General features: G+C 43.8%; 1 pseudogene; it reads left to right on the plus strand.

Annotated features, from left to right (window-relative positions):
- Positions 1 to 14752: 14752 nt before the first annotated feature.
- LOC125158686 (40S ribosomal protein S12-like) lies at positions 14753 to 21457 on the plus strand (annotated as a pseudogene).
- Positions 21458 to 22594: the final 1137 nt, after the last annotated feature.

Below are 22594 nucleotides of genomic sequence, written 5' to 3' on the forward strand. Positions count from 1 at the left end.
CGAGCAAAAAGCAGAAGAAAAGCTGGTGTGTATCAGTGAGGTTTGATTGCCTATTCACTTCTGGCAGAGCCCCCGGTTTTGTTCTGCATTCCACCCTTCTTCCAAGTGGTTTGGCAATAAATCCTGATTAATCCAAGCCAATTATGGCCGTCACCATTTCCTTGCCAGGGAATGATTTAGGAAGGGACATATGATGCAATTCGGGTCAATGTGATGTGAGGAAAGATTTCTGGGGGCTCCTGAGGAAGGTCTCCTCCCTGATTAGAAATAGACAGGGGGGTGCCTGGGTGGTTCAGTCGGTTAGGCGTCCGACTTTAGCTCAGGTCATGATCTCGCAGTTTATGGAACCTGCTGGGGATTCTCTCTCTCCTTCTCTCTCTGCCCCCCACCCCACTTACTCTCACTCTCTCTCTCTGAAAATAAATAAATAAACTTTAAAAGAAATAAAATAAAATTTAGAGTATAGTTTTCCCTTCAATTATGACTGCAGACTTTATTCTTCAGTAGTATAGTAGTGCCTGTGACTTTGTCACCTGTAAAAATCACAGCTATACTTACTTCACCTTGCAGTTGATGCAATGTTGCAAAATAGTGTTTATAATCATCGCTGCTTAACAATACAGGGGTTATTATAGATAACACAAGATTTTGTTATTGAATGCCTTAATAAAGGACACACAAGAATAAAAGAAAGAAGCACATGTATTGCTATGTCACAAGTTTAAAAACTATATTGTAACCACTGGATTTCACTATAATTGGCTTCCAGGGTAATTCTATATATATTGCATGCATTCAAAAACATTATCCACCCAACGGCCAAGGCATCCATGGTGTGAGAAAGGTTAAGAAGTGTGGCCGCAAAGGACAAGAGAGAAGGGGAAATTTGTCCAGTGGAGATGGGACTGTGGAGTCTGGAGAACACTGCTTTTTAGAACAGAGACGTTTCAGTGTGGCAATACTAAAGGCACAGAGAGGGGACTCTGAGAGCCAAGGTCCCTGGGGAGGCTGGAGCTATTGGGATGTAGGGCTCAGGTGGAGGGATTAACCACAGGAAGGAAACTTTTCCCACAATAAAAGGGAGGAAAGGATGAGAGTAGATAAAAATAAGTGCTTTAGTGGGGTGGCAGTGGGGGGCAGGAAGTTGAGGGGGCTTCTGACTGATGGCTTCTATTTTCACTGTCAAGTAGGAGTGAAGTTATCTGCTAAGAGTGCGAATGACAGGGGAGATGATAAGGTAGGGAACAGGAGAGGGCTGACAAGGACAAGTAGAGGGACCACCACCAGCCCCCCACCAGGTTGTCACGGCAACAGTCTGCGTGGGTGTGCACTGTCTCAGGGCAGTGTTCAGCTGCTCAAGTGTGGGAGTCAGAGGGCAGAAAGTCAGCTAGAGCTGGGGCTGGGGTTTAACCAGGAGAATGGGGTGAAGATTGGGGGAATGCAGGAGGAATGGATCAGCTTGTCCAGGCTGCGTGGAGAAGGATGTGAAGCTAGGAAGGGGCTGCTAGCTTGGACTAAAATCAACATCAGGAAGAAGAATGGGGCAAAGGGAACGAGAAGGTGGAGGTACAGGAAGTGGTGGTACAAGAGAGAGCCGGTCAAGTTTAAGGTTAAGGAGCAGTTCATAGGATGGCAAGTGCTGAGGTCTGTCCATTGTGTGGGTGACAAGGAGACAAGTAGTAAAGGGCCTTTGAGGTGAGGAGGTCAAGTCCAGTCAGGACCATCCATGTGGATGTAAAAGTTGCCTAGGAGGAAGGTAAAACTTGGAGGGGAAAGTCTGGATGGGAGAGTGATTTGGAAATAGGTAGATCATTGGAACAAGTAGGGGAAGAGTGTGATGGATTGTGACTAACATGTGCCCCAAAGGAGGAGGAGGGCTTTTTTAATAAGGTAAAATAATGATTGTCTTAAAAGGAGATAAAACAATACCTACCCACCATGAAGTGGAGAATGGGGACCCATGCTCCTGCTGTGTAGCCAGGGCTTCAAAAAATAACTAGCTTTTATCAAAGAGGCTGAAGAGAATCAGACAGCTGTGGACCAGACCCGATCTAGGACAGTGGCTTCCAATCCCACAGGCTAGTCCCCTCCCATGCCCCACCCCAACCGAGAGGCCTATTTGGTTTCATCGCAATAGCAGGGGTGGGGGCATTTGGTACCCAGAGATCAGAGACGCTTAATGTCCTGCAGTGTGCAAGAGAGCCCCACAGGGATGAACTGGGGTGCACTATGGGCATAGTGCACCCCATACACTTTATGGATGAGGAGGCGAGGATTCAGAGAGCTGAGATATGTCCTTAGGTTTTAGGACTTCTGTAGTCTTGATATGATGTTAAGATCTGTGTGTATGTCTGAGGCCACTGTGGTTATTAATGTTGGTTGGCGAATCCAACCCCCTCTCCCTAGTCAATGATGGGTCTACGGTTGCTTCAGTTCTGCCCAGTGGAATGTAAGCAGAAGTCATGGAGCAAGATTCCTGGGAAAACTTTTCCAAAAGGGCAAGTGAAGCTGGAGGCCCCCGTCCCCCTCTGCCCTGCTCCTAGTCTTCTGCCTGGAACTTGGTCCAGCAGTCATCATCAGCACAAGGACCACATGTGAGTGACGGTGGAACACAAAGATAGAAAGGCCAGGCGTCCTTGGTGGCTTCCTAATAGATGTCCCAAACGCTGGACTGCCCACCTCTGGACTTACCAAGAGAGAAAAACAAACTATACTATTTGTTTAGGCTACTGATGACTGTTCTGTTAATTGCAGGTGAATGTATTTCTACCTGATAGAGTCATAGGACCAGTTAGCCACAGTGGATGCTAGCCCCACATTTTCCCCCTCTCACACAATCCAATAGTCTTTCCTTGGCAGCAGTGGTTCTCAGAGTGTGGTTTCCAGACAAGCAGCACCAGCATTGCTTGGGAACGTGCTAGAAAGACAGAATTTCTACACTTCTAAGTCAGAAACCCAACAATCTGGTTTAACAAGCCCTCTGGGTGATTCTCACACACCAATTTTGAGAGCCACCGTTCTCCAGTTATGCTCCTCCTCAGCATACCTGGAGGCTCGAGAAAACACACCATCTCAGATCCCACCTCAGTTCCACTGAATCAGAATCTGTATTTTTAGGAGATCCTGGGGTTCTCTGTACGTGCATAAAAGCGTAAGGAGCACTGCTCTACAACATGTTTAAGTGAGTCTTTTAATTTCTCTTATAGAAACCCGAGTGCTGAAAAGTGATATGACTGACCAGGCTGAAACCACGCGCTCAGGATCCAGCTTAGCACTTCACATAAAACAAAACAAAACAAAACAAAAAAGAAACAAAAACAACCTAAACATTTAAAAATACATACAGTCCACAATTGAACTTTTTTTTTTAAATGTTTATTTTTGGAAGAGAGCGAGAGAGACAAAGTGTAAGCCAGAGAGGGAGATAGAACCCGAAGCAGGCTCTAGGCTCTGAGCTGTTAGCACAGAGCCCAATGTGGGGCTTGAACTCATGAACCATGACATCATGACCTGAGCCAAAGTGGGATGCTTAACCCACTGAGCCACCCATGCGCCCCATGATTGAACTTTCAAAGTTTTGATTTTGGAAGTTTAAAAACTTACAGAAAGCAGCAAGGATCATGTATTTACCCCCTATGTGCTTCACAACTGATTTTAAATGAAAACTTGGGCCAAGTATACATTTGAGAACATTCTTTTAGGAATCTCTTGAATGCTGAAGTAAGTTTGTGAATGTTGCCAGTGCCTCTGTGAAAGAAATCATACAATGGGTGCGTGTGTGTGTGTGTGTGTGTGTCTGTTTTGATGCTTATTTATTTATTTTTTGAGAGAGAGAGCATAAGCCGGGGAGGGGAGAGTGACAGAGGGAGACACAGAATCTGAGGCAGGCTCCAAGCTCTGAGCTGTCAGCACACAGAGCCCGACGCAGGGCTCAAACCCATGAACTGTGAGATCATGATTTGAGCTGAAGTTGGTGCTTAGCGACTGAACCACCCAAGTGCCCCCACACAGTGTTTTTCAAATAATTGTTCTTTTTTAAAAAAGTTTTTAAATGTTTATTTATTTTTGAGAGAGACAGAAACAGAGCATGAGCGGGGGGGGGGGGGGGGCAGAGAGAGAGGGAGACACAGAATCCAAAGCAGGCTCCAGGCCCTGAGCTGTCAGCACAGAGCCTGACGCGGGGCTTAAACCCCTGAAACGCAAGACCATGACCTGAACCGAAGTTGGGTGCTTAACCGACTGAGCCACCCAGGCGCTGCTAAATAATTGATTGTCATAATACCTTTATGCCCATTGGAGAAGGGATGTGGGAAACTTAAGTGATAGGTTTTCTGTCTTTTTTGCATCCTTTTTCATAGCACTTAACTGGAAATGATGTATTTCGTGATGGCATTTTTCGGATTCCATGACTGTCCTTAGTTCACGTCCACGTTACTCCCAATTGCCACATCCATGCTCACCCTTGGTAATAGCTACAGTGTCAGTCATAAAGTGTATGACCTTAGGCCCTCATTCCAGTCTTCCTCAGAAACACAGTTTGCTAGGAATGCCTGTCTTAAAATGTATTTAACTTAAAAAGAAAAAAAAAGTCGATATTCTTTAAACATACTTTCCAGAAAAGTAGCTTTTAGAAAGATAGGAATGTCTCTGCCATTTCCATTATATGTTCTACCTTGTGTGTAGAACAGAGGTTCTGTCTGTTCACTTTGTCGAGACCATGCATTGCAGTGTTGATTTATCGGGGGTACAGTGATAGCATCCTAGAGCTGGATGGGATGTGGGGATCATTTATCCCAACCTCGCCCCACAGTATTCACATAGAACGTGATGATGTCCAGGGTGCCTGGATAGCTGAGTCAGTTAAGCATCTGACTCTTGATTTCGGCTCAGCTCATGATCTCATGGTGTGTGAGTTCAAGCCCCATATTGGGCTCTGTGCTGACAACGTGGAACCTGCTTGGGATTCTCTCTCTCCCTCTCTCTCTGCCCCTTCCCCACTCATGCTCTCGCGCTCTCTCTCTCTCTCTCTCAAAATAAATAAAAAACATTTTTAAAAATCTCAAAAAAAACAAAAAGAAAAGAAAATGATGATGTCCTACAGCACCCCAAGGAAAGGGAGGGGAAGAGGCAGTTGGCTACACAGAGAGCTGCCTGGAGGCCTCTGTCCCTGCCCTCTGTCCCTCTATTTCAACATTTAATTTCCTAAATGAGGAAGCAGAGCCTGTGTTTTGTTTTGTTTTGTTTTGTTTTGTTTTAAAAAAATAAATGTTTTTGCATGATCTACAAGTCATAGTATTATTGTGCTCGGTCTGTTTTCCTTTCTTTTATTGTGAACGTTGTAATTTTTTTCTTTTTCTGATAAAATTTTAAAATATTTCCAACATGGTAAGATAGAATATTTCCTACAACTGCTTTAATGTTTATTTATTTTTGAGAGAGAGAGAGAGAGAGAGAGAGAGAGAGAGAGCGCGGGGGCGGGGGGGGGGCACAGAGGGAAGGGGAGATACAGAATCCGAAGCAGGCTCTAGGCTCGACCTGGGGATCGAACTCACGAACGATGAGATCATGGCCTGAGCTGAAGTCTGACGCTTAACCCACTGAGTCACCCAGACGCCCCTCCTATGACTGCTTTAATGTGTTGTTATATTTTATAAATTGATCTCTTCAGGTGTCTGGGATTGAGTTATTTTTCCTTTGTTTCTAGAGCTTCCATTGTTTTTGTAGGAGGTTGAAATTTTTGGTCCATTTTGACTCTATTAATGTTTATTATGCTATCAATGCATCCCTCTAGCTATGCCAGGCTGGTGTATTTGGCTAATTAACACTAGTTAGGCACAGCGTAACATATAGAGATGTAGTCACTCACTATGTTGTAGACCTAAAACTAATGTAACACAGTGTGTCAACTATATTCAAATAAAAAATTTTAAGACTGAAACTGTTTAGGAGGCTATTAAAAATTAACTTTTGACATGGTTTTAGTATCCTGCTCTCTATCTCTGGTTTGTTAAATCAACATGACAAAGTTCTAATAGTTATTTAACAGTCTAATCGCAAATTGGAAGGTCCACCTTTCTGTTCACTTTTAGCAGGTTTCTTTTTTTTCAAGATTTTATTTTTAAATAAACTCTACACCCAATGTGGGGCTTGAACTCATGACCCCAAGATCAAGTCTCATGCTCTATCAACTGAGCCAGGCAGGCACCTCTCACCTTTTAGCACTTTTTATGAATAGTTTTTGTTTGCTTGTTTCATTTTTTTTAAAATTTTTTTTTCAATGTTTATTTATTTTTGGGACAGAGAGAGACAGAGCATGAACGGGGGAGGGGCAGAGAGAGAGGGAGACACAGAATCGGAAACAGGCTCCAGGCTCCGAGCCATCAGCCCAGAGCCCGACGCGGGGCTCGAACCCACGGACCGCGAGATCGTGACCTGGCTGAAGTCGGACGCTTAACCGACTGCGCCACCCAGGCGCCCTGTTTGCTTGTTTCAGAGCTCCTGTTCCCTTAATCCTGGCCTGCCTGTCCCTCTGGCTCCTCACCTCTCCAGTTTAATTTGGCTGTTGACCCTGGGCCGGCAGGTCTCAGGCCATCCCTTTCGGTAGGTGTTCAGGGCCTTTCTGTGACTGTTCTGAGCATTCTCGAGTGAAAACTGTCAGGGTCCCTTCCCTGACACCTGTAGACTATCGATAAAAGGAAATCAGCGAGTGTATTTTTTGGATTGATCAAGGCCAAACAGGCTGAAGCAGTCAATGCTCCTTGGTTAAATCACCCTGTAATCAAATAAGGAGCTGATGAACCAAGGGACCCTGGAAACAACCTGTGTCCACTTCCCTCTGCTATAACACCTCCATGGCTCAGAAATGATACATGGCTTTCTGTGTTTTTCTGTTAATCACAGGTTGGAGCAAAGTCATTCTCAAACCGTTCTCACGTGTTGGAATCAGAGTAATTTAAATCTTATCTTCCTAATCTGAGTTGACATCTGTGTGATGTGGTTCCTCCTCCTTGGCATATTTTACAAGCGTTTAAGGGTACAGAAAAAAGATCTTACACTCTGGTAGCCTTTGCTTTGTTGAGGTAGAGATGCCTTTTTAAAAAATATATTTCATTTATTGTCAAGTTGGCTAACATACAGTGTATCCAGTGTGCTCTTGGTTCTGGGGGGTAGATTCCTGTGATTCTTCGCTTGTATACAACAGTCAGTGCTCATCTGCCTTTTCTTGTCCTTTAAGGAAGAAATAAAACTGTCTTGATTTACAGAAGGTAGAAGACATGATTGTACATAGAAAATCCTAAGGAATATATAAAAAGCTATTAGAACCAATAATTGAGTTTAGAAAGGTTACAAGATACAGGGTCCATACACACAAGTCAATTGCACTTTTTAATTTGAGAAAACTCTTAAACTATTTTTTAATGTGGCAAAATATACATAACATAGAATTTTCCACTTTAATCATTTTTAAGTGTGCAGTTTAGTGGCATTAAGTACATCCACACTGATATACAACCATCAAGATGGCTTCTTAATATATAAAATTTTTTTATCACTAAATATATCATATGTATGTATATATGAGTGTATATATATGTGTGTGTCTATATATCTTTGAGTTGAAAGTGGAATGGCAAGGCCTCATGTTTTACCTGCGTTTCTACTTCAAGTTAGAACAAAATCTAAGAACTGAATTCTATGTATAACTAACCTACCAGGCAGTTTGCGTGTGGCAGTATCAGGTTCCATGCACTATCTTGGGAAGACAAAAAAAAAAAAACTAATAAATACTTTAATGGGAGAGGACACACTTTATTCTATGTAAAGTAACAGGTCTACCAGGTTTAAGCATTATAATATCAAAACATACTTATTGTAGGGGCGCCTGGGTGGCGCAGTCGGTTAAGCGTCCGACTTCAGCCAGGTCACGATCTCGTGGTCCGGGAGTTCGAGCCCTGCGTCAGGCTCTGGGCTGATGGCTCAGGGCCTGGAGCCTGTTTCCGATTCTGTGTCTCCCTCTCTCTCTGCCCCTCCCCCGTTCATGCTCTGTCTCTCTTTGTCCCAAAAATAAATAAACGTTGAAAAAAAAAATTTAAAAAAAAACATACTTATTGTAGTAAATATAGAAAATATAGGTAGGCAGGAAAAAAATAAACTAGAAGAATGGATATTATTGATCTTGACCTTTTAGGAATTGATAACTCTGTTCCCTTCAGTATTTGAGGACTTAAATAATATTAGCTGGTGCATGAGTTAATTATAAGCCACAATTATCAGACTTTTGCTCATACAATCTCAGGGGGACTACTGAGTTTCCGGCAATAACGGGCTAATGGGTTTTATTTCTGGTTTTGTTTGAGAGAAAACCATATGAGGGATTCATTTTATATGTGTCTGGGTTTGGTTTTTCCCCTCCTAAGTGACGTGTTTGCATATTATTCATCAGCTGGTTAAGCGTATATATGGCACAAGTGTACCTAATGTCTCTTCTGACCTTTGAATTGGAAGGGATTTAATTTTACCAAGTGTCATTTACACTCCTAGGTGATCATTAGAATTAGATAGTGCAAACATCTGATAAAGAGAATCTGGCTTCTATTCACTCTGAAAGAGGTATTCATGCCAAGTGGTAAACTGCCAATGGTAAACTTATCTGCACTAGTGGAAGGCTGGTATTGCACACATTTCCCTGGAGCAGAATATCCAAATGGCTTCTGTGTCCTTTTGGAATGCATCACGATCTTGGAATAACAGACTCTTTGATTAAGAAGTCCAACTCCCTTATTTGTACAAACCCCTATGCCCCTCATCAGACACAGGTGCTCCCCTCCTAGTTTTCCTCTTGTACCTTGTCCAACCTTTATTACCTCCCTAATCATGCAGCAACATGAGGAGTTATTTACGTTAACACATAAACAATAGAGTGAGACATTCTTCGGCCAGACTGTATCTTGCTCATCTTTGTTGTCTTCAGCACTTAGCACAGTGCCTGGAACTTACTAGCTTCTCAATAAATATTTGCTGAGTGAATGAATGATGAAACCAAGGCCCAGGGACAGGAAGTGACCTGCCCAAGATCACAAGTCTAGTTAGTAACGTTCTGAGAGGTAGGTTATGACAACATTTTAATTACATTGCGTTACTTGAAAGCACATAGTGAGAGGCCAGAATTACACTCGTCTTGGAATAAAACTCTGGTGACTGGTTATTCCCAGGATTGGCAATTCATGCGACAGCTTCAAGAGTTGACTCTGAGGTCCATCTTGAGAGGTGTTTTTGGTACCTTCGAGTTTTGCTTCTCTTGCTAATAGTCTACCAGTTAGAATGGTGTGTTTGTGTTTGTGGTGAGGAGGAAGCCACCTTGGTTGTCTTTGCCATGATTGGGAAAGGCTAGAATGGGAGAATCCCCTAATCTATGGAAGGGCAGAGAGACCTCTTCCCACTCATTCCCAGGATCCACAGACCCTTGTTTATATTCATGGTCAGTCTTTGTTAGAAATATGTAATCATTTTTGGCAGAAGTTGGGGATGGCTGGTGGCAATCCTGCACGTGCATGTGTGTGTGTGTGTGTGTGTGTGTGTGTGTGTGTATGTGCGTGTGTGTGATGAACATTCAGTCTTGTGCCAAGATCGAGGCATTGTTGTTGTTGTTGTTGTTGTTTTTGAGGCAGAAAGGGTTGGAGTATCAGATGAGATATCAGATGAGAATGCTTGGCCTTTGAGGAGGTCAGGGAGACCCAGAAAATGTAGTCTGGCTAGCGGCCGGGTGGCAGTTATCACTGAATTCGGCAGAGTCCAACCTGAAGGTGTGCTCTGGGAAATCTGCTACAGGGAAGCCTCAAGATGCTGACCCTGGATCTTCTTCTGAGTGATGGCTGGAGTGTGCATTGTGCATGCGTGTGTGTGTGTGTGTGTGTGTGTGTGTGTGTGTGTGTTGTGTGTGTGTGTGTGTGTGTTTGTGTGTGTGAGAGAGAGAGAGAGAGAGAAAGAGAGAGAGGAAGGAAATGTAGAGAAGGTATGGCCCAGCTTACCCAGCAGAAGTCCTTTTCATCCACTACTCCTAGGTGACAAGGTGAGCATCAGAGTCACCTGGCTTGCCTAGATGGCCATGGGGAAAGATGTGTAGGTCTGGATTAGACTCATAGGTGGGAGTGTGTTAGTGTGGGCAAGGGGAGGGGCCCATGTCAGTCTCAGAGAGGAGCTGCTGCCTTAGTGGGTTATTATGAGAATCTGCTGCCTCAGCTAAGTGGACAGGTAAGGTCACCTGGCTGTACCTCACTGATGAGGTTGACCAACTTTTGTTCCCAAATCCTCTCCAGGCTTTTATGCATATGGGAAACAAGTAGGGAAGAATTAATCTGAAGCTCCCTCCCTTCTGACTACCTCTCTCTTTAGAAATGCCATCATTTCTTGCCATCAGGAATCGTTAGCATTGGCTTGGGGTCTGAAGGATGGGCTTTATGAGTCAAGAACTTCTTGAAATTGTTTTCAAGGGGCGCCTGGGTGGCGCAGTCGGTTAAGCGTCCGACTTCAGCCAGGTCACGATCTCGCGGTCCGTGAGTTCGAGCCCCGCGTCGGGCTCTGGGCCGATGGCTCAGAACCTGGAGCCTGTTTCCGATTCTGTGTCTCCCTCTCTCTCTGCCCCTCCCCCGTTCATGCTCTGTCTCTCTCTGTCCCAAAAATAAATAAACGTTGAAAAAAAAATTTTAAAAAAAAAGAAATTGTTTTCAAATCCCTATGGCTATTTCATTCTGGGGGGATTCATAGCAGATTCTCAAAGAGATCCATGAATCAGCAAAGGATAAGAAACCATTGATGTAGGGCACAGCAGAAGGAATGCATGTGTTCATGGGTCCTTGTTGTTCACATGACAGGGATGTAAATGAATGGGGTATGACAGTGTAGTAATAATCCGTTCGGTGGCTCAGGGCCTGTGGATTAGATGTTGTATCACCTGACAATACTAGTTATCCAAAGGCATGCACACACATACAGGTTAGAGGTAGTGGTCAGAAACTTGCTGAATGAGCAGGGGACAACTTCAGTGCATACAGAGAAATGAATACTATGTGTCCAAAGGAACATAGCTGGTTGGAATAGAATAGTCACTGTGGGGAGATCCCTGAGCACAGCCGGATACCAGAGCAGACAGAGTATTATTGTGTTCTTAGGATTGATTCCGTTTACAGTCCATAAGAGGGCCGGGTCACAAGGATTTCCAGGGGCCACACTAGACTTCAGTTAAGACTGTTCCCTGGCCCCTTAAGCTGTATTGCCTATGGTTATGTCCTAGAAGCAGAGGTGGTAGTCTGGCCTTCATTAGCCCCTAAACACTATTAGGTTCCTCTCTGCTTCATCCTTTCCACGAACCTCAGGGAATCAGGTGTTTTTTTTATACCATCCTATGGCTGGTGCTCTGTGTGATTGATTTCCATCCTTGGGGCTCAGGCTGATGGGATACCCACAATAGTACCTTTTCCAGAACTGGAATCTGAGTGGGCAAAGGGAAAGTTTGGGGAAGCAAAATTCCCTCTGAGTTCAGGAATTCTAAACAAGGATGGCCATAAAGGGAATGGGAATCCTCAGAGAGGACTGCAGGTTTGGGAAAGGAAGATGGATTAGTTGCAAATCTTTGGGCAAGATTCAGGGATTTTGGGCCCACAGGTTTCCTTATTGGCCCAGCTGTAGTTTGGTGGTCCCCTGAGGCTCTCATTCCTAACCACCAACTTCCAGCAATCTCCTGAGAGTGGCTGTGCTCCTGGAGCAAGGCAAGCTACTGCCAAGTTGTTTTATTTTTTTTTAATTTTAATGTTTATTTTTGAGAAAGAGACAGACAGACAGAGCATGCACAGAGGACGGGCAGAGACAGAGGGAGACACAGAATCCAAAGCAGGCTCCCAGCTGTCAGCACAGAGCCCTATGCAGGGCTCGAACTCACAAACTTCGAGATCGTGACCTGAGCCAAAGTCGGAAGCTTAACCAACTGAGCCACCCAGGCACCCCTACCACAAAGTTGTTTTAGAGGAACACATCCGGTTGGCAACTTTGTTGTACCCTGTGGATGACCTTCTAGCTGTACTGGTTCTGACTGCTCCCTCTTCCCAGCTTCCTTTGCAGGTCAGGCCTTGAAATTGCCCTATAGCTTCCACTGATTTTATGTTCTGGTACAGCTGTCCACAGATCCAATTCATGATTCGTGACTATTATTTGATCTTGTAGGAAGTAAAATACTTGTCATCGCTAGTTTGTTTCCATTCAGGTGCTAATGGAATATTGTATAATGTATCCATTGGGAATATTTCCAAAGGATCAAATATCAGAAATTCAGCAACATCATCCCATTTGGTTCCTTGATACCATAGCTACTCCCTGTAAGAACGGTAGGATATCTTTTCTTATGTCATGCATAAAAGGAATTGAAAAAATTCATTTCTAAAGTTGCAGAAATGACCTCTCTTCCCACCCTCCCCCCATTTCCCCTCCCTTTGAAAACTGTCTAGAATTAAAGTCGCAATATGCCTGATCTATAGGCCAATGTGGTGAACACATGAATTTATCCTGGGGTGAACTATTATCTGATTGTGTGGCAAGTCTTTTATTTATTATTTTTTAAATATTTTATTTTTAAGGGGCGCCTGGGTGGCTCAGTCGGTTAAGCGTTCGACTTCGGCTCAGGTCATGATCTCACGGTTCATGGGTTCGAGAGCCCTGTATCAGGCTCTGTGCTGACAGCTTGGATCCTAGAGCCTGCTTCGGATTCTGTGTCTCCCTCTCTCTCTGCCCCTCCCCCACTCATTCTCTGTCTCTCTCTCTCTTAAAATAAACATTAAAAAAAAAAGATTTTATTTTTAAGTAATCTCTACACCCAACACGGGGCTCGAATTTACAATCCCAAGACCCAGAGTCACATGCTCTACCAACTGAGCCAGCTGGGTGCCCCTTGTGTGGCAAGTCTTTTAATGTCTTCTTGTTAAAGGAAAGGCAGGGAAGGGAAGCCACATCCTTGACATCATTCTTCATTTGTCCAACAAATGTTTGTTGAACACCTACAATGTACTAGGACCTGTGGTAGATATCAGGGATACAGAGATAAAAGATGTTGTCCCAGCCCACAAGAAATGCATAGGCCAGTGGGGAAGACAGGGAAGTCAACCATTAATTGAAATATAGTGGGGTATGGGGTACCTGGATACCTCAGTCGGTTAAGAGTCTGACTTTGGCTCAGGTCATGATCTCGCCATGTGTGAGTTCAAGCCCTCTGGGCTAACAGCTCGGAGCCTGGAGCCTGCCTCAGATTTTGTGTGTCCCTCTTTCTCTGCCTCCCCCCTGCTGGCACTCTGTCTCTGTCTCTCTGTCTCTCTATCTCAAAAATAAACATTAGAAAAAATTTTTTTAAAGAAATATAGTGGGGGGAGCCTGGGTGGCTCAGTCGGTTGAGTGTCCGACTTCAGCTCAGGTCATGATCTCACACTTTGTGGGTGTGAACCCCGTATCAGGCTCTGTGCTGACAGCTTAGAGCCTGGAGCCTGCTTCGAATTCTGTGTCTCCCTCTCTCTCTGTTCCTCCCCCGCTCATGCTCTGTCTCTCTCTCTCTATCTCCTTCAAAAATAAATAAAAAGATTAAAAAATGTATTTAAAGAAATATAGTGGGGTAATTGCTAGGAGGGCAGGAACAGAGTGCAGGTATCTCTGAAGAAGGTCACTACTCTCTTCCAGTGGAAAAGCAGTAACCCTTCATTCTTTTACTATTATTTTTAACCATTGTTACCTTTTTATCAGGAAAAAAAAAAGATTTTCCACGTAGATAAGCGAGTTTCCCAGATAACCAGCTTATCTCTCTAGATTTCATAACTTAAAACATTTAAAAATTATTTTGGGGGCACTTGGCTGATTTGGTCAGTAGCATGTGACGTTAAATCTCGGGGTTGTGAGTTCGAGCTCCATGTTGGGTGTAGAGATTGATTACTTAAAAGCAAAATCCTAAAAAGAAAAGAAAACACTTTAAAAATTATTTTTGGTGGGAATATTTGTAAAATGCATTCTTTACTCCTTTCTTTTCTTAAGTGGAATACACAGAATGAAATTCAATCTTTTCTCGTTGACTCAAGGCATGGGCATGAACACCAGCCTTTGCTATCTGGCTGAGCTGCCCAAAGACTTCTTTGGAGATATGTTCACCCTTAAGCTAGATGATCCTTTCCTTATGGCTTTTTGTCATTTTTCTGTCTCTTTTTTCCTTATCAGGGCAACAGCCCTGGTCCTAACTGCTTTTATTTTAAGGTCCCTAGTACCCCTCTCCTTTCTCCTTGCAAATTTGTGTTGGTCTAGGAATTCATACATCTAAACAGGTTAGGCTTTTGTTTCAAATAAGAGTAAGTAGGGATGCCTGCGTGACTCCGTCAGTTAAGCATCCAACTATTGATTTCAGCTCAGGTCATGATCTTGGGTTTGTGAGATCGAGCCCCACATCAGGCTCTGGGCTGACAGCATGGAGCCTGCTTGAGATTCTCCCGCTCTCTCTCTGCTTCTCTCTCTCTTAAAAGTAAATAAGTAAAATTAAAAAAATAAAATAAGAGTAAGTAGACTATGAGTCAAGACTTGACAGGCTCACCTATAGGTAAAGTACATAATCTTGAGTATGTGAATGTGGCTACCCAGAGCGCCCTCTTTGTAGTTTTCTTTCTGCTTGATATTTACGTTCCTTTGGGGGATGTTTTTGAATTCCCAGCATGTGTCAGACACTAGAGATACAGCCATGAACAGGTCAGTCCTTGCCCTCAAGGAGAAAAAAACAAAAGCGAAAACATAAAATAATAAAGTGTGGTGACATTTATGGCAAAGAAAGTACAGGGTGCTGGTGGAACATCTATGGAGAAGCCAGAAATCTTCACTGGAAGTGACACTTGAGTGACCTAGAGATTAAGTAAGGAGCCAGCCAGATGAAGGAAGTGGGGTGAAGAGGAGAGATCCCAGAGGAGGAGACACGTGGAGAAAGCTGGAAAGCCAGAGTGTGAGTGGTTGAAGGACCTGGAGGAAGCCCGAAGTGACTGGAGTGAAGAGAGCCAACGAGAGGTGTGGCGCGGAGAGAGCATCTTCAAGGTGATGAAACAAGCATCATGGCAGATGTCGGAGGAACTACTGTAGTCTCAAGATCGGTTGAAACATTTGATCCCCCAAATTCCCAGTGGGATCTTAAGTTTTATTTGCTCAAGTGCTTTGAGGAAACAAAGAAATGTATTCAGGGACACCTGGGTGGCTCAGTCAGTTAAGCGTCCGGCTTTGGTTCAGGTCATGATCTCGCGGTTCATGGGCTCAAGCCCCACATCAGGCTCTGTGCTGACAGCTCAGAGCCTGGAGCCTACTTTGGATTCTGTGTCTCCCTCTCTCTCTACCCCTCCTCCACTTGTGCTCTGTCTGTCTCTCTCTAAAAAATAATTTTTTTTAATTTTTAAAAAAGATATTAAAAAAAGACATGTATTCATTAAAAAATTTTTTAAATGTACCCATTTTCACATTTCCTATATTGGCAGAAATTAGTCCTGAGGCAAAAGCTGGTTTCATGTATAACTTTTGGGAATTAGACTTCTCACAAATACTTATTTTTAAACAATAAATCATTTTCAAAATAAAGAACAAGATTATGTTTGGAGGATGTTAGGAAAACAAAAGTTCTTATCTCTTTTATTTTCTACGTATAGAAATAGGTTTATGAAGTTTAGGCCATGATGTGTACCTGGATGTAACAGCAAATTAATTGATTGTGTAACAAGACTATGCAATTCGCTCATGAGGCACTAGTTCTTAAGTTAGCGACAGGGAAATTGGCCTTTTTTATTATCTTGAATGAATCAGAGTTATATGCAGATTTGAAATTGCCTTATGATGCTTACTTAACCTTACCTTTGAATCCAAAGCAATCTTTTTTTTTTTTTCATCCATGCTTAAATTCTTATAAAGGGGCCAGCCTTTATAACTGTGGTAGATTGTTGCACCAATGGCCCTAATGAATTCTGCCTCCCAGTGTTCATGCCCTGGTACAGCTCCCTCCAGAACTGATTCTGAGCTGGATCTTAAGACTTGTCTTGGCCAATATGTATGATACAAGTGTAGCAGGGCAGTGCTTATGCACTGGGCCTGGCCCTCTTGGAACACCATCCTGGACTGCTATCCAAGGAAGTGGGTCTTGTCCACTGGAGGTTGGGAGGTTGTGAGGAGGAGAGCTGAGTCTCTCTACCCACCACGAATTGCCAGACATATGAATGAGGCCAACTTGGACTTTCCAGCTGTTCCAGCCGTCTGTAATAGACCAAGTGAGCCAGAGGAGACCAGTAAAAGAATTGCCCAATCAACTCACAGAACGTAGAGAAACAGTAAATCAGTGTTCTATGCCTCTGTGTTTCACAGTGAATTTTAGGCAGTAATACATAACGGAAACAATGTCGTTTTACATTGTTCAAGTTTCGTTTTAAAGGCAGGCTAAGATAGAATTACGAACAATGGGTGGGTGTTTTACTTAAATTGCTCTATGGGAGATGGAGAAAATTGTACACTGGAATAGAAGGGAGTATTTCAATCTGCTGGTAAAGTAAACTTTAAGTTAATATGACAAGTTAAAATCCCCCAGATCTTTTTCCAATTTGAAACTTGTTGGATCACACTATTATAAGTAAACATTAGGATATATGTTATAAATTCTTCTCAAGAAAGTTTCTCACAAAAGTAATGCATTCTTAGGGCACCTGGTGGGTTCAGTTGGTGGACTGTGTGACTCCTGATCTCAGGGTTGTGAGTTCGAGTCCCACGTTGGATATAAAGATTAAACAAAAAAAATCTTTAAAAAATTAATAATAATACATTCTCCCTGAAGAAAAACAGAAACAGCTGAAAAAATTTTAAATAAAATAAAAAATATATCAAGCTTTATCTCACAATCCAAATATCTACTGGTAATCATTTCAGTGTATTTTCTTGTAGCATTTTTTCTGTGCTCCATTTAATACTTTTTCATATTTAAATCAAGCTGTGGGAAGGGAGGGGAGTGTGGATATTAAAGTGTGGGATGAGACTGTTGAGGGTCTTGAACTGTTGGTACAAATAAGTATCTTGATTACAGCGGTGGTCACGGAAGGTAGACGTAATAAAATACAAATAAGTGAACTCTATATGGCTGGTGAAGCCTGCATGTGCTCTGTGGATTGTACCAGTGTCAATTTCCTGACTTTGATATTGTACTACAGTCATGCAAGTTAACATGGGGGAGACCTGCTGTACATTTCTTTGCACTTTCCTGCCAATCTATCCTTATTTAAAAAAAGAAAATCAGCATGTAGCTAGAGTCATGCCCTCCGTTTCCCTTTTACATGTATTTTATTATATATATAACATATATTTTTTTCATTTAGAAAGAGAAGGTCCAAGTTTCATATCCACGTGTCGTTTTAAAAAATGTTTTTAACGTTTATTCATTTTTGAGAGACAGAGCACAAGTGGGGGAGGGGCAGAGAGAGAGAAAGACACAGAATCCGAAGCAGGCTCCAGGCTCCAAGCTGTCAACACAGAGCCTGACACAGGGCTCAAACTCATGACCTGAGGTCATGACCTGAACCGAAGTCAGACACCCAACCTACTGAGCCACCCAGGTGCCCCTCATATCCACAGGTCTTGATTGCTTTCAAAAATGAACCAAAAAAACAAAAAAACCTCTCTTAATATATTTCAGAGTTAACTGTTAAGAAGAGGGTACATATTTTTAAATCTATTATTTGTTGGAACATAATTATTGCCAGAATGCTGAATATTCTATAGAACACAGGGGGTTGTATTTGAGAGGCTCAGAAAGGGAAATTACATGAGAAAGATACAATTATAACGCTAACAAAATACCGTGAAATTATGCATGTGGTGGACTGGAGACGGAAAGAGGAATGGTGCAGTTGAGCTTGGCGAGGAGGCCCCAAGTATGCACAGTCCGGACTGATCTGTGAGGGCTTTGGGGCAGGGAAGACAGAGAGGCAGTCTGCTGAGCAGAGCCGGTCTAGGGCACCTCAGGACAGGGCAGGGCAGGCTATGGTGCCTGAGAACAGAATGATAAAGAGCAGGCCATCAGTGTGGGCAACAGCGTCCAAGAACCCACCTTCAGGAGGGAGCAGAACATGAGCTAGAGTTCTGATATCAGATTCTGCTAAATACTGGTTTGCAGAAAGAGTTAGAGAACAGGAGGGAATAGAAAGCAGGGGGTGGGGGCAGAGTGCAGTGTCATTTTGGGTGAAAAGTCCAGAAGGGGCGGGCTGGTGGCTGTAGCTTCCCAGTTGGCCTTCAGGGTTCCCCTTTGTTCAGAGAATAAAGTCCAAACTCTACATAGCATAAAAGGCCCTGCGTGACCTGTCTGGTCTTGGAGTATCAACCTGACCTTGTCCTCTGTTGCTCCCCCAAATGCACCTTCTGGGCCTTTGCAGTTTCCAGAACCCACTGTCCTGTTTCTAGGCCTCCTTGCCCTCCCAGGTGCTTTTCCTTCTGAATGTCAACACATTAACTGCTTCCCTGCATACAAGGCCTTGCTAGGTTGTCTCTGGGAAGCCTTCTTCATACCTGGGTTGGGTTGTAACCCCTTTTCTCTGTCTTTGGCCTTCCGTGAGCCCCAGGTGGGTCCTGGTGGCCTCATTTGCCTGGTGTGAGCTTCCCTTCCCCAGTCGACAGGAAGGGGATGCTTGAGCTGCAGAAGAGAGGTCAAGTCCATCTCATGCTTCCCTGCTAGCCTGGGCCTCAGCACATGTTAGTCCCCCTACCTTCTCTTATGTCTCCGCTTGGAAAGCTTCCCTCAGAACTCAAGACCCTGTCAAATGATCGCTCCTCTGTGTGACTCCCACCCTGGCCTCCCATAGCCTTTCATTCTTGCAAACACTCAATAAATATTTACTGAGAACAGTACACTGTTGTGATCCCACTGATGTGTGCTTACCACTTCAGCTGCCACTTTGCTGCATAGATGTCTTAGGCTGTGAATTTTCTGAGATTCACAATCTTAACTTCTACACCTAGGTAATCCCCAGTTCCTGGAAAAGGTTCAGGCACACAGCAGACCTTGATAAATTTGTTTTAAGAATGAATATGCTTTATTATAAAGGATATTGGTTTCCAAGAAATGCCTAAATCCTTAAGACCAGAAGGCATATTAAAGGTCACCTCAGGGGCATCCGGGTGGCTCAGTGGGTTAAGAGTCCGACTTCAGCTCAGGTCATGATCTCGCGGTTTGTGAGTTCAAGCCCCGCGTCGGGCTCTGTGCTGACAGCTCAGAGCCTGGAACCTGCTTCAGATTCTGTGTCTCCCTCTCTCTGTGTTCCTCCCCGGCTCGTGCTCTGTCTCTCAAAAATAAAGATTAAAAAAAAAAATTAAAGAAAAAAAAGGTCACTTCATCCATCTCCTAGGATCCGTCCATTCCAGGCGAGAGTCATCATGTAGAATTTGCTTGACTGAATTCAGTGGAGGGGGACTCATGGCCCATGTGACTGCTCATTCTACCTGAGGACAGCAGCAATCCCGTGGATGTTTTTCCTTCTGTGGAGCTGCAACCTTCCCCTTTGTCGTTCCCTCCACTGGCCCCCTGTCCTGCTTCCAGAATGTCACAAAAGAGCCCCTTCCCTCCTGCGGCTGACAGCCTACCATATATCTGGCAGTTAATGCATCTCTTCCTGAGTTTTCTCTTTCCAGGGAGGGAAGGACCACTTCCCAGCTGCGTGACCCTGAGCTTCAGTTTCCTTGTTTGTAAAAATCGGGATAAGACAGTACCTATCTATAGAGTTGTCAAAATTAAATGAGCTCATATATATAATGTGCCTAGAACAGTTCTTGGTGTATATTAAACGCTCAATAATGATTTCAATATTATTTTGTATTATATTTTACATGTAGCACTTAAAATTGGACAACTTATATTTTGAGACATTTAATTAATTTATTTATTGTTTATTTATTTATTTTGAGAGAGAGAGAGCAAGGGAGGGGCAGAAAGAGAGGGAGAGAGAGTCCCAAGCAGGCTCCATGCTGTCATCACAGAGTCTGATGCTGGGCTCTATCCCATGAACCATGAGATCATGACCTGAGCCCAAATCAAGAGTAAGACACTTGGGGCGCCTAGGTGGCTCAGTTGATTGAGCAGGCGACTATTGATTTTGGCTCAGGTCATGATCCCAGGGTCGTTGGATAAGGCCAGTAATGGACTCTGTGCTGGGTGTGGAGCCTGCTTGAGGTTCTCTCTCTCTCTCTCTCTCTCTCTGCCCCCCTCTACTCACGCTCTCTCTCTTTCAAATAAATAAAATGTTAAAAAAAAAAAAAAAGGAAATGCTTAACCAACCTAGTCACTCAGGTTCCCCCAGACATTTAATTAAAAAAACAGAATAACAGGGGCACCTAGCCGGCTCAGTCAGTAGAGCATGAGACTACATGAGACTCATAATCTCAGGGTGGTGAGTTCAAGCCCCATGTTGGGCGTGGAGCATACTTAATTTAAAAAAATCAGAATAATACAATATATGATCACATGCATAGATTATATTATTAACATATGGTATATATTTCATATAAATTAATTATATTATAGACTATATTCCCTACCCCAAATAAAATTGGAAATCCCCTTAGGCATTCACTATGAAGCTTAATGAGCAACTTGGTCTCTATTTTCAATAATTGCTTGCTTAATTAATTAGCAAGTGTCTACTGGACCTTAACTCAGCCCTGATCATTCATATATACTGCTTCAAGATTGTCCGATCATTCTCTGTGGAGTTCTTTAATTTAGGGTGACCCACCATCCCAGTTTTCTCAGGACTGAGGGAACGTGGAAGTTTTAGTTAAAACCAAATTTGAGGGGGGTCTTGAGACTCAGAACTTTCAGTGCTAAAACCAGGATGAGTTGGTCACCCTATTAATTCATAACACCTCTTTCCCTGCACCACTGAGTCTCGCGTAGGCGGAGGCTCGGGTGCAGTCAAGGTTCGTCTCCACCTGTAACCCCCTGGGTCCCCCACCCCTGTGGCAGAGGAAGAATTGCTGCTGGAGGTGTAATGGCCATTCATACTGGTTTAGAAGAGGTGTCAAAGACCGCCCTCATCCACGACGGCCTAGCACGTGGAATTGATGGCCTAGCACATGGAATTCACGAAGCTGCCAAAGCCTTAGACAAGCACCAAGCCCGTCTTTGTTGCATCCAACTGTGATGAGCCTATATGTAGGAGGCTGGTGGAGGCGCTCTGTGCTGAACACTAAATCAACCTAATTAAGGTTGGTGGGGAAAGGGTAGGCTTCTGTAAAGTTGACAGAGAAAAACCCCTAAAGCGGTTGGTTGCAGCTGTGCGGTGGTTAAGGACTATGGCAAAGAGTCTCAGGCCAAGGATGTTATCAAGGAATACTTCAAATGCAAGAAATGAACAAATAAAAAACTTGGTTCTTGTTCCTCAAAAAAAAAAAATCACAATGGATTTGAGGGATAGAGAGATAAATTGCCTGCTTCTAGAGTCGATGGCCACGGTCACTACTATAGCAATGCTGGAGATCTGAGGAGAGTATTTCCAGCTGGGTCTCATGGGGGTGTTAGACCCTGAGTGACAGAGCCTATAGCTTTGCAAGGAACTCAATTTTACCAATTCACGTTGCAGTGATCAGATCCTAGGGAATTTCACTAAAACTTACAAATGATGGATTAGTAAATCAGAACATCAATGTAAAATGTTCCTGTTACTTTCCTAGGGCAGCCCCTTACCTGCTTAAGGTACCCAAGAGGGAATGGAAAGTGAGCAAGTGGTGGAGGTGAGCGTTGCTGGAAGGTGTACTGATGTTGGATTTCAGTTGAGTCTCCACCACAGACAGCCCCTTTCTAGGGAGATGGAGCATGCGTGTGACCAGTAGCGACCACAGATGAGACTTACTGGACTGACTCACCCACCCTGTGGGGCATCTGTGCTTACTGTGAGCTCCCAACCCACTCTTGTGCTCATAACCTCTTCACCTCATCCTGGTACGCTTTTCCAAAGTGACAGTCCTAAGTCCCAGATTCGTTTACCCCACTCTACTTTTATTATAAAGTGCTTCCTGATATTAGATATATCTGTCCCTGAGTCACATCACATGGGAATTCTGGGAATATTACCTTGAAATGGCTGATTTTCTCTAATTTTGCTTAGTCAAAAAGAGGTTCCTGTTCTGTGCATGAGCCTTCATTCTCTCTCCAGCTTTACTGCAGCTTGTGTCTCATCAGGACAGTTACTTCTGTGGTTTGCAGTCTCTCGGACCACAGGGATTTTTCACCACCAGCACCACCTGCTGCCCTGATTCCCAGAGGCTTTCCTCCCTTTCCACCTGGCCTCTTCGCTGCCCTCTACTTGACATACTTTGGGGTTTGCCACTGGCCAAGAACCGGGAGGGGCTGCGTTGGTGTGGGGTGATGGGTGATCTGGAAATAGCCTTGGGGGAGGGGCCTGGCTTTGAAGCTGGCATTGAGGTGTGTCTGTGCTCCTAGTGCCTGGCACTCAGCCGTCAGAAGGAGGCAACTTTGCAGATCCAGCTCTTCTTTCCAGGGAGGACCCCCTGCACAGGGTATTTA

Source organism: Prionailurus viverrinus, unplaced genomic scaffold, assembly GCF_022837055.1.
Source record: "Prionailurus viverrinus isolate Anna unplaced genomic scaffold, UM_Priviv_1.0 scaffold_35, whole genome shotgun sequence".
NCBI lineage: Eukaryota > Metazoa > Chordata > Mammalia > Carnivora > Felidae > Prionailurus > Prionailurus viverrinus.